Source organism: Amaranthus tricolor, chromosome 8 (genome assembly GCF_026212465.1).
Source record: "Amaranthus tricolor cultivar Red isolate AtriRed21 chromosome 8, ASM2621246v1, whole genome shotgun sequence".
Lineage (NCBI taxonomy): Eukaryota > Viridiplantae > Streptophyta > Magnoliopsida > Caryophyllales > Amaranthaceae > Amaranthus > Amaranthus tricolor.
The window spans coordinates 7,519,907-7,531,369 of NC_080054.1; positions in this window are offsets into that span (position 1 = coordinate 7,519,907).

Genomic DNA, 11,463 nt, shown 5'->3' on the forward strand with positions numbered 1-11,463 from the left:
CTTTTTCATATTTTATATAAGAACTTAAAAAATTATTTTCTCTAACATTAAGCCTAAAAAAAGTAAATACCAAAATAAAATGAATTCTTTTTTTTCATCTCTCGGATTTTCGCAAATCAAAAAATTTTGTTAATAATTACGTAAATTTATACATGATATTCAAAAATTATTTGGAGAATGACTAATATTATTTATGATAAGATTGTTGGAAAATCACCTAAATTTTTCTTAAAAGTTATAATTTTAAAAATAAAAGCACTATATGTTATAAATTTTTTAAATCACTTTGTGCGTGCAGTTGAAAAACTATTTAAATCAGTAAATTAAATATTAACTAAATTGTTTATATAATTTTTTTTAAAATACCCGTTACTTATAGTATATATTTCATTTGATTATGTAGAATCAATTGTAGAAATATTAATAACACTAATTATTCAATAACTCTATTTGAAAAATTAATAATTATGTTATGGTAGAAAATATTTTTTTGATTTCTTTTATATACACCCTTATGTATTAACTTTATGTAATAAATTATTTTTTTATTATATTTATAAAGTTGTATTGTATTTCACTTGATTCTTTTAGATAAATATTCAATTCACTCAATCTTTTTCCATTTATGTTTATATTGCAATTTACATTATCCAGTATGATAAAACAATGTGACTTACATTTGCACTTTTTCATATTTTATATAAGAACTTAAAAAATTATTTTCTCTAACATTAAGCCTAAAAAAAGTAAATACCAAAATAAAATGAATTCTTTTTTTTCATCTCTCGGATTTTCGCAAATCAAAAAATTTTGTTAATAATTACGTAAATTTATACATGATATTCAAAAATTATTTGGAGAATGACTAATATTATTTATGATAACATTGTTGGAAAATCACCTAAATTTTTCTTAAAAGTTATAATTTTAAAAATAAAAGCACTATATGTTATAAATTTTTTAAATCACTTTGTGCGTGCAGTTGAAAAACTATTTAAATCAGTAAATTGAAAATATTAACTAAATTGTTTATATAATTTTTTTTAATATTTCATTTATATACACCCTTATGTATTAACTTTATGTAATAAATTATTTTTTTATTATATTTATAAAGTTGTATTGTATTTGACTTGATTCTTTTAGATAAATATTCAATTCACTCAATCTTTTTCCATTTATGTTTATTTTGCAATTTACATTACCCAGTATAATGATACAATGTGACTTACATTTGCACCTTTTCATATTTTATATAAGAAAAAATTATGTTTTCTCTTTAACAGTAAGCCTTAAAAAATTAAATACCAAAATAAAACGAATTCTTCTTTTTCATCTTTCGGATTTTCGCAAATCAATAAAATTTGTTGATAATTATGTAAATTTATACATAATAGACAAAAACTATTTGGAGAATAACTAAGAATATTTATGATAACATTGTTGCAAAATAAACTAAATTTTGTTAAAAGTTATAATTTTAAAATTAAAAGCACTATATGTTCTAAAATTATTTATCTAGTTTATAAGATATTAATATTATAATGTTTTATTGATTATATGTAATTACATTTCTATACCAAAATTTATATTTTATGTAAGAACATGAGAAATTATTTTCTGTTTAACATTAAGCCTAAAAAAAATAAATACCAAAATAAAATGAATTCTTCTTTTTCATCTATCGGATTTTCGCAAATCAAAAAATTTTATTAATAATTATGTAAATTTATACATAATAGCCAAAAGTTATTTGGAGCATGACTAAGAATATTTATGATAACATTGTTGGTTAATCAACAAATTTTTTCTTAAAAGTTAAAATTTTAATATTAAAAACACTATATGTTCTAAAATTATTTATCTAGTTTATAAGAAATTAATATTGTAATTTTTCACTGATAATAAGTAGTTGCATTTCTATTTTAAATTTATATTTATATAAACCTTTATCCTAACTATTTCGTACATTGCATGAGTTATCTATATTTGTTATCAATAATTGTCTAAATTTTAAGGAATAAATCAAAGAAATAATTCAAATAAAAATAGGAAAGATAATGGTCAAACAAACTGAGTATAATAAATTTTGATATAAGATCAATATATAATAACTAAATGAATAACTTGATTTACAATATTTGTTCGTCCATACATTTAAATTTTTAAAAGCTCAAAAATCATTATAAAATATTCTAAATGTAACAAATCAAATGAAATAGTTAGTAAATTTAAAAAAATGAAAAGCATTGTTTTTCTTAATTAGCGTAAGTACTATAGTGATTAAAATATTTGATTATAAATAAATCAAACTAATTATAAATATATCTATATATATATATATATATATATATATATATATATATATATATATATATATATATATATATATATATATATATATATATATATATATATATATATATATATATATATATATATACACACACACACACACACCTTTTGATCTCTTTTGTACGCACCTTATGTATTCATTTTATTATTTTTATATAGTTGCATTGTATTTGATTTGTTTCTTTTACATAAATATTCAATTCACTTAATCTTTTTCCCTTTATGTTTATTTTGCAATTTACATTACTTAGTATAATAAAAGAATTTGACTTACATTTGCACCTTTTAATATTTTATATAAGAGCTTTAGAAATTTTTTTTATCTATTTAAAATTAAGCCTAAGAAAAATAAACACCAAAATAAATTGAATTCTTCTTTCTCCTCTTACGGATTTTCGCAAAACAAAAAATTTTGTTAATAATTGTGTAATTTTTATACATAACACTCAAACATTATTTTGAGAATGACTAAGAATATTTATGATAACATTGTTGGAGGATCACCTAAATTCTATCTTTAAAGTTATAATTGTGTAATTTTATGTATTTTATAAGGAATTAATATTATAATTATTTTGTACTCATAGTATGTAATTGCATTTCTATTTAAAATTTATATTTATATAAACTTTTATTCTAACCACTTCGTGCATTGCACAAGTTTTCTATACATGTTATCAAAAACTGTCTAAATTTTCTTGAACATATGAAAGAAAGGATTGAAATAAAAATATGAAAGATAATGGTAAAACCAAAATTAGTATAATAAAAATTTTGATATAAGATCAGTATATAATAACTAAATGGTAAATTATCAACGTGATTTACAACATTTGTTCGTGTATACATTTAAATTTTTTAAAGCTGAAAATTCATTATAAAACGTCTATTATTTACCACAAAGGTCTCAATGTTTCTATTTATTATATGAAATATTCTAAATGTAACAAATCAAATGAAACAGTAAGTAAATTTTAGAATATGAAAAGCATTGTTTCCTTTAATTAGCGTACGTAATGTAGTGATTAAAATAATTGAATATAAATAAATCTAACTAATTATATATAGAAAGATTATTTATTATATGGTAAAAAATATTCAAAAAGATCCTTTATTATATGCTAATATTTTTTGCAGAATTAGAAAAGAAATAAAGCATGAAAATATATATATAAAAGATTTTGTTCTAAAATTGGCATATAACTATTTTTCTACACTTTCGTTTTCTACAACGAAATTAGGGTTCATTATAACAATAACTAGAGCAACATCTTCATCGTCTAATTTGGATAATGAAATTTATTTATTAGTTAAAAAAGTAAATTAAATATTAATTAAATTTATTTATACAATTTTATTTAAAAAACAGTAATTTGTAGTATAAATCACAGTTTATTATCCAAAAATAATAAGTGAAATACCAATAAGACTAATTATTCAATAGCTTTATTTTAAAATTTAAAAATTATGCTATGATAAGGAATGCCTTTGATTTTTTTATAAACACCCTTATGGATTAAGTTTATGTAAAAAGTTCTTTTTTTTTTATTTTTATATAGTTGCATTATATTTAAGTTCACTCTTTTACAGAAATATTAAATTCATTCAATCTTTTTTCCAATTACGTTTATTATGCTATTTACATTACGTAATATGATGAAATAATTTGTTTTACATTTACCCCTTTTCATATTTTATATCTAAACTTTATAAATTATTTTCTCTATAAGATCAAGCCTAAAAAAATAAACACCAAAATGTTCATCGTTCATTGTTCATTGATCATTGATCCTTGTTCATTCTTCATCGGTCATTCTTCATCGATCATTGATCATTGATCCTTGTTCATTCTTCATCGTTCATTCTTCATTGATCATTAATCCTTGTTTATTCTTCATCGTTCATTCTTAGATTATCATTGATCGTTGTTCATTCTTCATCGTTCATTCTTCATTGATCATTGATCCTTGTTCATTCTTCATCTTTCATACTTCAATGATCATTGATACTTGTTCATTCTTCATCATTCATTGTTCATTGATCATTTATCCTTGGTCATTGTTCATCGTTCTCTGTTCATTGATCATTGATCCTTGTTAATTCTTCATCATTCATTGCTCATTGATCATTGATACTTGTTCATTCTTCATCGTTCATTCTTCAATGATCATTGATCCATGTTCATTGTTGATCATTCATTGCTCATTGATCATTAATCCTTGTTCATTGTTCATCGTTCATTGTTCATTGATCGTTGATCCTTGTTCATTCTTCATCGTTCATTCTTCACTGATCTTTGATCCATGTTCATTCTTCATCGTTCATTCTTCAATGATCATTGATCCTTGTTCATTCTTCATCGTTTATTGTTCATTAATCATTGATCCTTGTTCATTCTTCATCATTCATTGTTCATTGATCATAAATCCTTGTTGATTCTTCATCGTTCATTCTTTAATGATCATTAATCCTTGTTCATTGTTCAATGATCATTAATCCTTGTTCATTGTTCAATGATCATTAATCCTTGTTCATTGTCCATTGTTCATTGATCCTTGTTCATTCTTCATCGGTCATTCTTCATTGATCATTGATCCTTGTTCATTGTTCATCGTTCATTCTTCATTGATAATTAATCCTTGTTTTTTTTTCATCGTTCATTCTTCAATGATCATTGATCGTTGTTCATTCTTCATGTTCATTCTTCATTGATCATTGATCCTTGTTCATTCATCATCTTTCATTCTTCAATGATCATTGACCCTTGTTCATTCTTCATTATTCATTGTTCATTGATCATTGATCATTGATCCTTGTTGATTCTTCATCGTTCAATCTTCAATGATCATTGATCCTTGTACATTGTTCATCGTTCATTGCTCATTAATCATTAATCCTTGTTCATTGTTCATCGTTCATTGTTCATTGATAATTAATCCTTGTTCATTGATAATTAATCCTTGTTCATTTTTCATCGATCATTCTTCATTGATCTTTGATCCTTGTTAATTTTGCATCATTCATTCTTCATTCTTCATTGATCCTTGTTCATCGTTCGTTGTTCATTGATCATAGATCCTCGTTCATTCTTCATCGTTCATTCTTCATTGATCTTTGATCCATGTTCATTCTTCATCGTTCATTCTTCAATGATCATTGATCTTTGTTCATTCTTCATCATTCATTGTTCATTGATCATTGATCGTTGTTCATTCTTCATCGTTTATTATTCATTGATCAGTGATCCTTATTCATTCGTCATCGTTTATTGTTCATTGATCATTTATCCTTGGTCATTGTTCATCGTTCTCTGTTCATTGATCATTGATCCTTGTTCATTTTTCATCATTCATTGTTCTTTGATCATTGATTTTTGTTCATTCTTCATCGTTCATTCTTCAATAATCATTGATCCTTGTTCATTTTTCATGGTTCATTCTTCAATGATTATTGATCCTTGTTCATTGTTCATCGTTTGTTGCTCATTGATCATTAATCCTTGTTCATTGTTCATCATTCATTGTTCATTGATCATTGATCCTTGTTCATTCTTCATCGTTCATTCTCCATTGATCATTCATCCTTGTTCATTCTTCATCTTTTATTCTTCAAGGATCATTGATCCTTGTTCATTCTTAATCATTCATTGTTCATTTATCATTTATCCTTGGTCATTGTTAATCGTTCTCTGTTCATTAATCATTGATCCTTGTTCATTCTTAATCGTTCATTGTTCATTGATCAGAAATCCTTGTTGATTCTTCATCGTTCATTCTTCAATGATCATTAATCCTTGTTCGTTGTTCATCGTTCATTGTTTAATGATCATTAATCCCTGTTCATTGTTCATTGATCATAGATCCTTGGTCATTCTTCATCGGTAATTCTTCATTATTCATTCTTCATTGATCATTAATCCTTGTTTATTCTTCATTGTTCATTCTTCAATGATCATTGATCGTTTTTCATTGTTCATCGTTCATTGCTCATTGATCATTAATCCTTGTTCGTTGTTCATCGTTCATTGTTCATTGATCATTGATCATTGATCCTTGTTCATTCTTCATCGTTCATTCTTCATTGATCATTGATCCTTGTTCATTCTTCATCTTTCATTCTTCAATGATCATTGATCCTTGTTCATTCTTCATCATTCATTGTTCATTTATCATTTATTTTTGGTCATTGTTCATCGTTCTCTGTTCATTGATCATTGATCCTTGTTCATTCTTCATCGTTCATTGTTCAATGATCATAAATCCTTGTTGATTCTTCATCGTTCATTCTTCAATGATCATTAATCCTTGTTCGTTGTTCATATTTCATTCTTTAATGATCATTAATCCTTGTTCATTGTTCATTAATAATAGATCCTTGTTCATTCTTCATCGGTCATTCTTCATTGATCATTGATCCTTTTTTATTCTTCATCATTCATTCTTCATTGATCATTAATCCTTGTTTATTCTTCATTGTTCATTCTTCAATGATCATTGATCGTTGTTCATTCTTCATCGTTCATTCTTCGTTGATCATTTATCCTTGTTCATTGTTCATCATTCTTTGTTCATTGATCAGTATATAATTTTTTGTTGAGTGTGCCTTCATGAAATTCAAACCACTTGCTTTTTTTAGCAAGAGTTTGGCATCACGTTCATTGTCTGGAAGGATATTCTTTTGAAGGTATTTAATGAAGGGACCCATCCATGTTTCGGATCTGTCGATTGTTGAAACTGTCATGTATTAATGCTGGGATTAGGGAGCACCTCCCATATGATGTCATGGGCATCTGATGTTTCAGCCGAGCTAGCCAATCGTGGGAGGGAATCAGCTTGGGCATTTTCTGATCAAGGGATATGAACAAGTGAAAATTTATAAAATTTAACGATGGAATCTCTCACCTGTTGTAAATACATTGTCATGCTATCGTCCTTAGCTTTAAATTCCCCGTTCACTTGTCCCACTATTAACTATGAATCAGAAAAAACAAATAGGATTTTTGCCCCAACCTCGCAACAAATATTCAACCCTAAAATGAGAGCTTTATACTCAGCCTCGTTATTGGACGCAATAAACTCAAATCTCACTATTCTTTCCATTCTGACCCCAGCAGAAGACACAATAAGTAATCCGACTCCACTCGTAGATTTTGTTGAAGAGTCATCTACGTATAGTTTCCATTCTTGACCAGGATCACTTGGACTCGCCCCCGTGCTCTCAGTTATGAAATCAGCCAAGGCTTGGGCCTTGATCACCATACGTGGTTCTTATTCAATTTCGAAATCCGCCAGTTGATTGGCCCAATCGGTGATGCGGCTTGAGTGATTTCTTCCTTCCAAGATTTTCTTCAGGGGCTAATTTGTTCTTACTCGGATTAAATGTGATTAGAAATAGGGTTTTAATTTCCTACTTGTCATTACCAGGTTAAACAATATTTTTTCCAGTTCACTACAATTTCCTTCTGAAACGCAAAAGGCATGGCTTATGTAGTACATTAGGAGTTGTTTCTTTTCTCTTTCAGCGACAAGAACTCCATAGAGTGAGTATTCGGACACTAAGACATATAGTATCAAGGTTTCTCCTTGAACATGGGAAATTAACTTGGGCAAGGAAGCCAAGTATTATTTCAGCTTATTGAAGGATTCTTCTGCGTCCTCGGTCCACTCAAATTTCGTTTGTTTAAGGGTTTTAAAGAACGGAGTGCATTTGTTCGTGGAGTCGGACATGAATCTACCTAAGGCTGCTACACACCCCGCCAAATTTTGTACTTCTTTCACAGATTTAGGGGATTTCATAGCAAGTTTGGCTTTTATCTTATCCGGATTTACTTCAATTCCCTTTTCATCTACTAGAAAGCCTAGACATTTCCCTCTTGTTACCCCAAACACACACTTATCCGGATTTAGGCACATTTGATAGTTACGAAGAGTCATGAATGTTTCCTGTAGGTTCGTGGCGTGATTGGCGGCTTGTTTGCTTTTTGTTATCATGTCATCTACATAAACCTCTAAGTTTATGCCAATCTGAGTGTTAAAGACTTTGTTTACCATACGTTGATACGTGGCTCCCGCATTCTTTAACCCAAACGACATGACCTTATAACAATATACCTCGGCACTTGTGATGAAGGCCATGTGAGGCTGATCTTTAAGGGCTAGAGGGATTTGGTGATAGCTTGCATTAGCATCCATGAAGCGTAGCAATGCATGTCTCGCTGTTGAATCTACAAAATGATCAATCTTTGGAAGAGGATAGTCATCTTTTGGACAGACCTTATTTAGATCAGTAAAATCAACACACATCTGCCATTTTCCGTTGGGTTTCTTGACTAACACGACATTGGAACGCCATTCCGAATATTAACATTCCCGGATGAAACCAGCTTCAAGCAATTTGTTAACTTCTTTTTTAGCTGCCTATATACTTTATCTTCTTTGATGTCGTAATTTTTGTTTGAATAACTTGTATTCGGGTTTGATGTCCAGCTTGTGGTACAAAATGTTTGGCGGAATTCAGGGCATTTCCTCTATAGAGAAAGCAAAGATATCACGGAATTCGGCTATAGTATCCAAAACATCGTGTCTCACTGCCTCTGTGAGGTTCTTACCCACTTTGATCTTCTTTCCTTCGAAAATTTCAACCTCTTCATGTAGTTCCGTGGGTTGGGGTCTTTCTCGCACATTCAAGGTATCCAAGTACACGCTCATGACGGATTGATTCTTCTCTTACTCTTCCCTCTTCTTCTTGGAAGATTCTCCGGGAGCGCCATCGTGCTTTAGAGTGTTAATAAGGCACTGACGGACTGCCTTCTGATCCCCTTTGAGGATTCCAACTTTACCATCATCTTGCTCGAGCTGCAGCAATAATTGATGTGGTGAAATAACAGCTTTGAACTTGTTGATTAGAGGAAGTCCCATGATAGCATTGTAAGGGAATTTTAAATCCACTATAGTAAAACGGACGGGAATTGTTTTGCAATTGTTTCTTTCACCTACCCGTACTAGAAGTAAGATAGTTCCAAATGGCAAGACTCGATTACCTCCAAAGCCAATGATGGGCTTATCTATGGGTTATAAGTGTTCTTCTTCGAACTTCATTTATTTGAGGCAATCCATTGTGATAAGGTCAGCAGTACTTCCTGTATCTATCAATACCCGTCTCACCTTCATTTGGCCAATCTTGATTTTGACTACTAATGGATCAGTGTGAGGCTACTGTAGCGGTTGTGAGATAGTTGCATCAAACTTCATTACAAGACCTCCCGCGATTGCTTTAGGGGGCTTCTGAAGCAAAGAGTGGACACTATCTCTGGCAGCTCTAAGTGTGGGATAGTCTTCAAAGAAACCACCTATGATCATGTTAATGACGCCGCGTGTATTGCTAGAGTTTTCTTTTCTTTCTTCCTCCTTTGGAGATTTATACCTCGGACGGTATGGCCTTTTATTGTCACTACGAGTGCCGTACTCCTTCTGATTCATAAACCTCCCCAGTTTTCCTTCCTCGGCCAATTGATGCAAAATACGTTTAAGCTCTCTGTATTGTGTTAAAGTGTTGCCGTATTCTCGATGATAATCACGCCATAAGTTATAGTTACGGTGATCCGGAGGTATAGTGGTAGGTGGAGGCATCGGGAGTTCATCTCGGATGGCATAAATGATTTCTCTTCTATTTCTATTAACTTGAGGATCATTTCCCTCATCCCTCAAGTTGCTTCCGTGACATAGATGTGTCTGGGCCTGGGAGGCCCCATCTCGAAAGGGGGACCTCGGTGACGAGGGGGATAAATTCTGTCTCTTCTCTTTTGGGGTTCATCTTTGTGAAACTTTTGTGAATGCTTTTGTCCCTACTCCCTTTTGTCGTGCTTCCGTTTCTTGAAATCATGTGCATGACATATCTCAGAGGCAGTGACAGAACTTTGACATTGTCTCATTGCTTCTGCATATGTCTTCACTTGATTCTCAATGAGTTGGAATTTCAGCTTCGGAGTCCTCATTCCGTTTATCAAGGCGTTAAGAGCGACATAATCTTTGTAAATTAGTGACTTCCAAAATTGCTTCTTGAAATTTCTTAAGATAGGTGGCTACGGATTCTCCTTCTTGTTGTATGATGCTTAGTAAATGGAAGTTGGACTTCTCTTGTCTTTTAGAAGCCACAAAATGATTTACGAATTTGGCCTCCAGTTGGGTAAAGGTGATGATGCTTCCAACTGGGAGAGACATGTACCAGATTAAGGCGACGCCACTAAGAGTAGTAAGGAAGAACTTGCACAACAAAGCCTAGTTTGTAGTGTATAGCAACATCAGATTCTTGTACGCCACGATGTGTTCTTCCGGACACTTTGTTCCATCAAAAGGATTCATGTTGGGGACTTTAATCTTGGCAGGGTTAGGACTCGCTAGAATTTCAGCGGATCAGGGGGAATTTAGCAACATAGGGGCCTCTTGCGGCCCTCTTTGGCTGATATCCTGTGGGGGCTTGATGGTGCTAATTGGGCAGCTGGACCTAGAAAGCCGCGACATCTTCCTCTCTTCCCGCTTCTTGTCCACAAATGATTAGACACTCTATGACTGTTAAGCTCTGTTTTCGTTTAAGTAGCTTCTAGCATATTTAGTTTTAGCCTTCAACTTTCTTGTTCTTCTTTTCCCTTGCTTAAAATTTTTTGGAGTTTGGATCTATCCCTTCTCTTTTTGTTCCTTCTGCTTGACCGCGACATCTTTGTGTCCCCATCATCAGATTTTTGGGAACTTGAGGCATATTTGGTAGGCTCAATAAATTCCTTAATGTTCTTGATTTGATCTACCAGGTCGGCCAACACCTGCTGATGGGGGGGAAGCGGCATTGGCTCTGACAGTGGTGCGGAGTTGTTTGGTGAAAGTATTGGTGCAATTCTGCACCAATATGTCCAGATCTCTGCGAGTCACGACTTGATTATTAGCCTGACCCGCTGAAGTATCTGTATCTGTGTTTTGCACGGTGGCGGTTTGCGTAGGATTCTTCTTGGGAGTTATGGATTTTTGTTTGAGTATTTATAACACTTCCCCACAGACGGCGCCAAACTGTTTCGGTGAAGAAACGAGGAGGTGCAAGAGACACTTGAAATACCTGAAG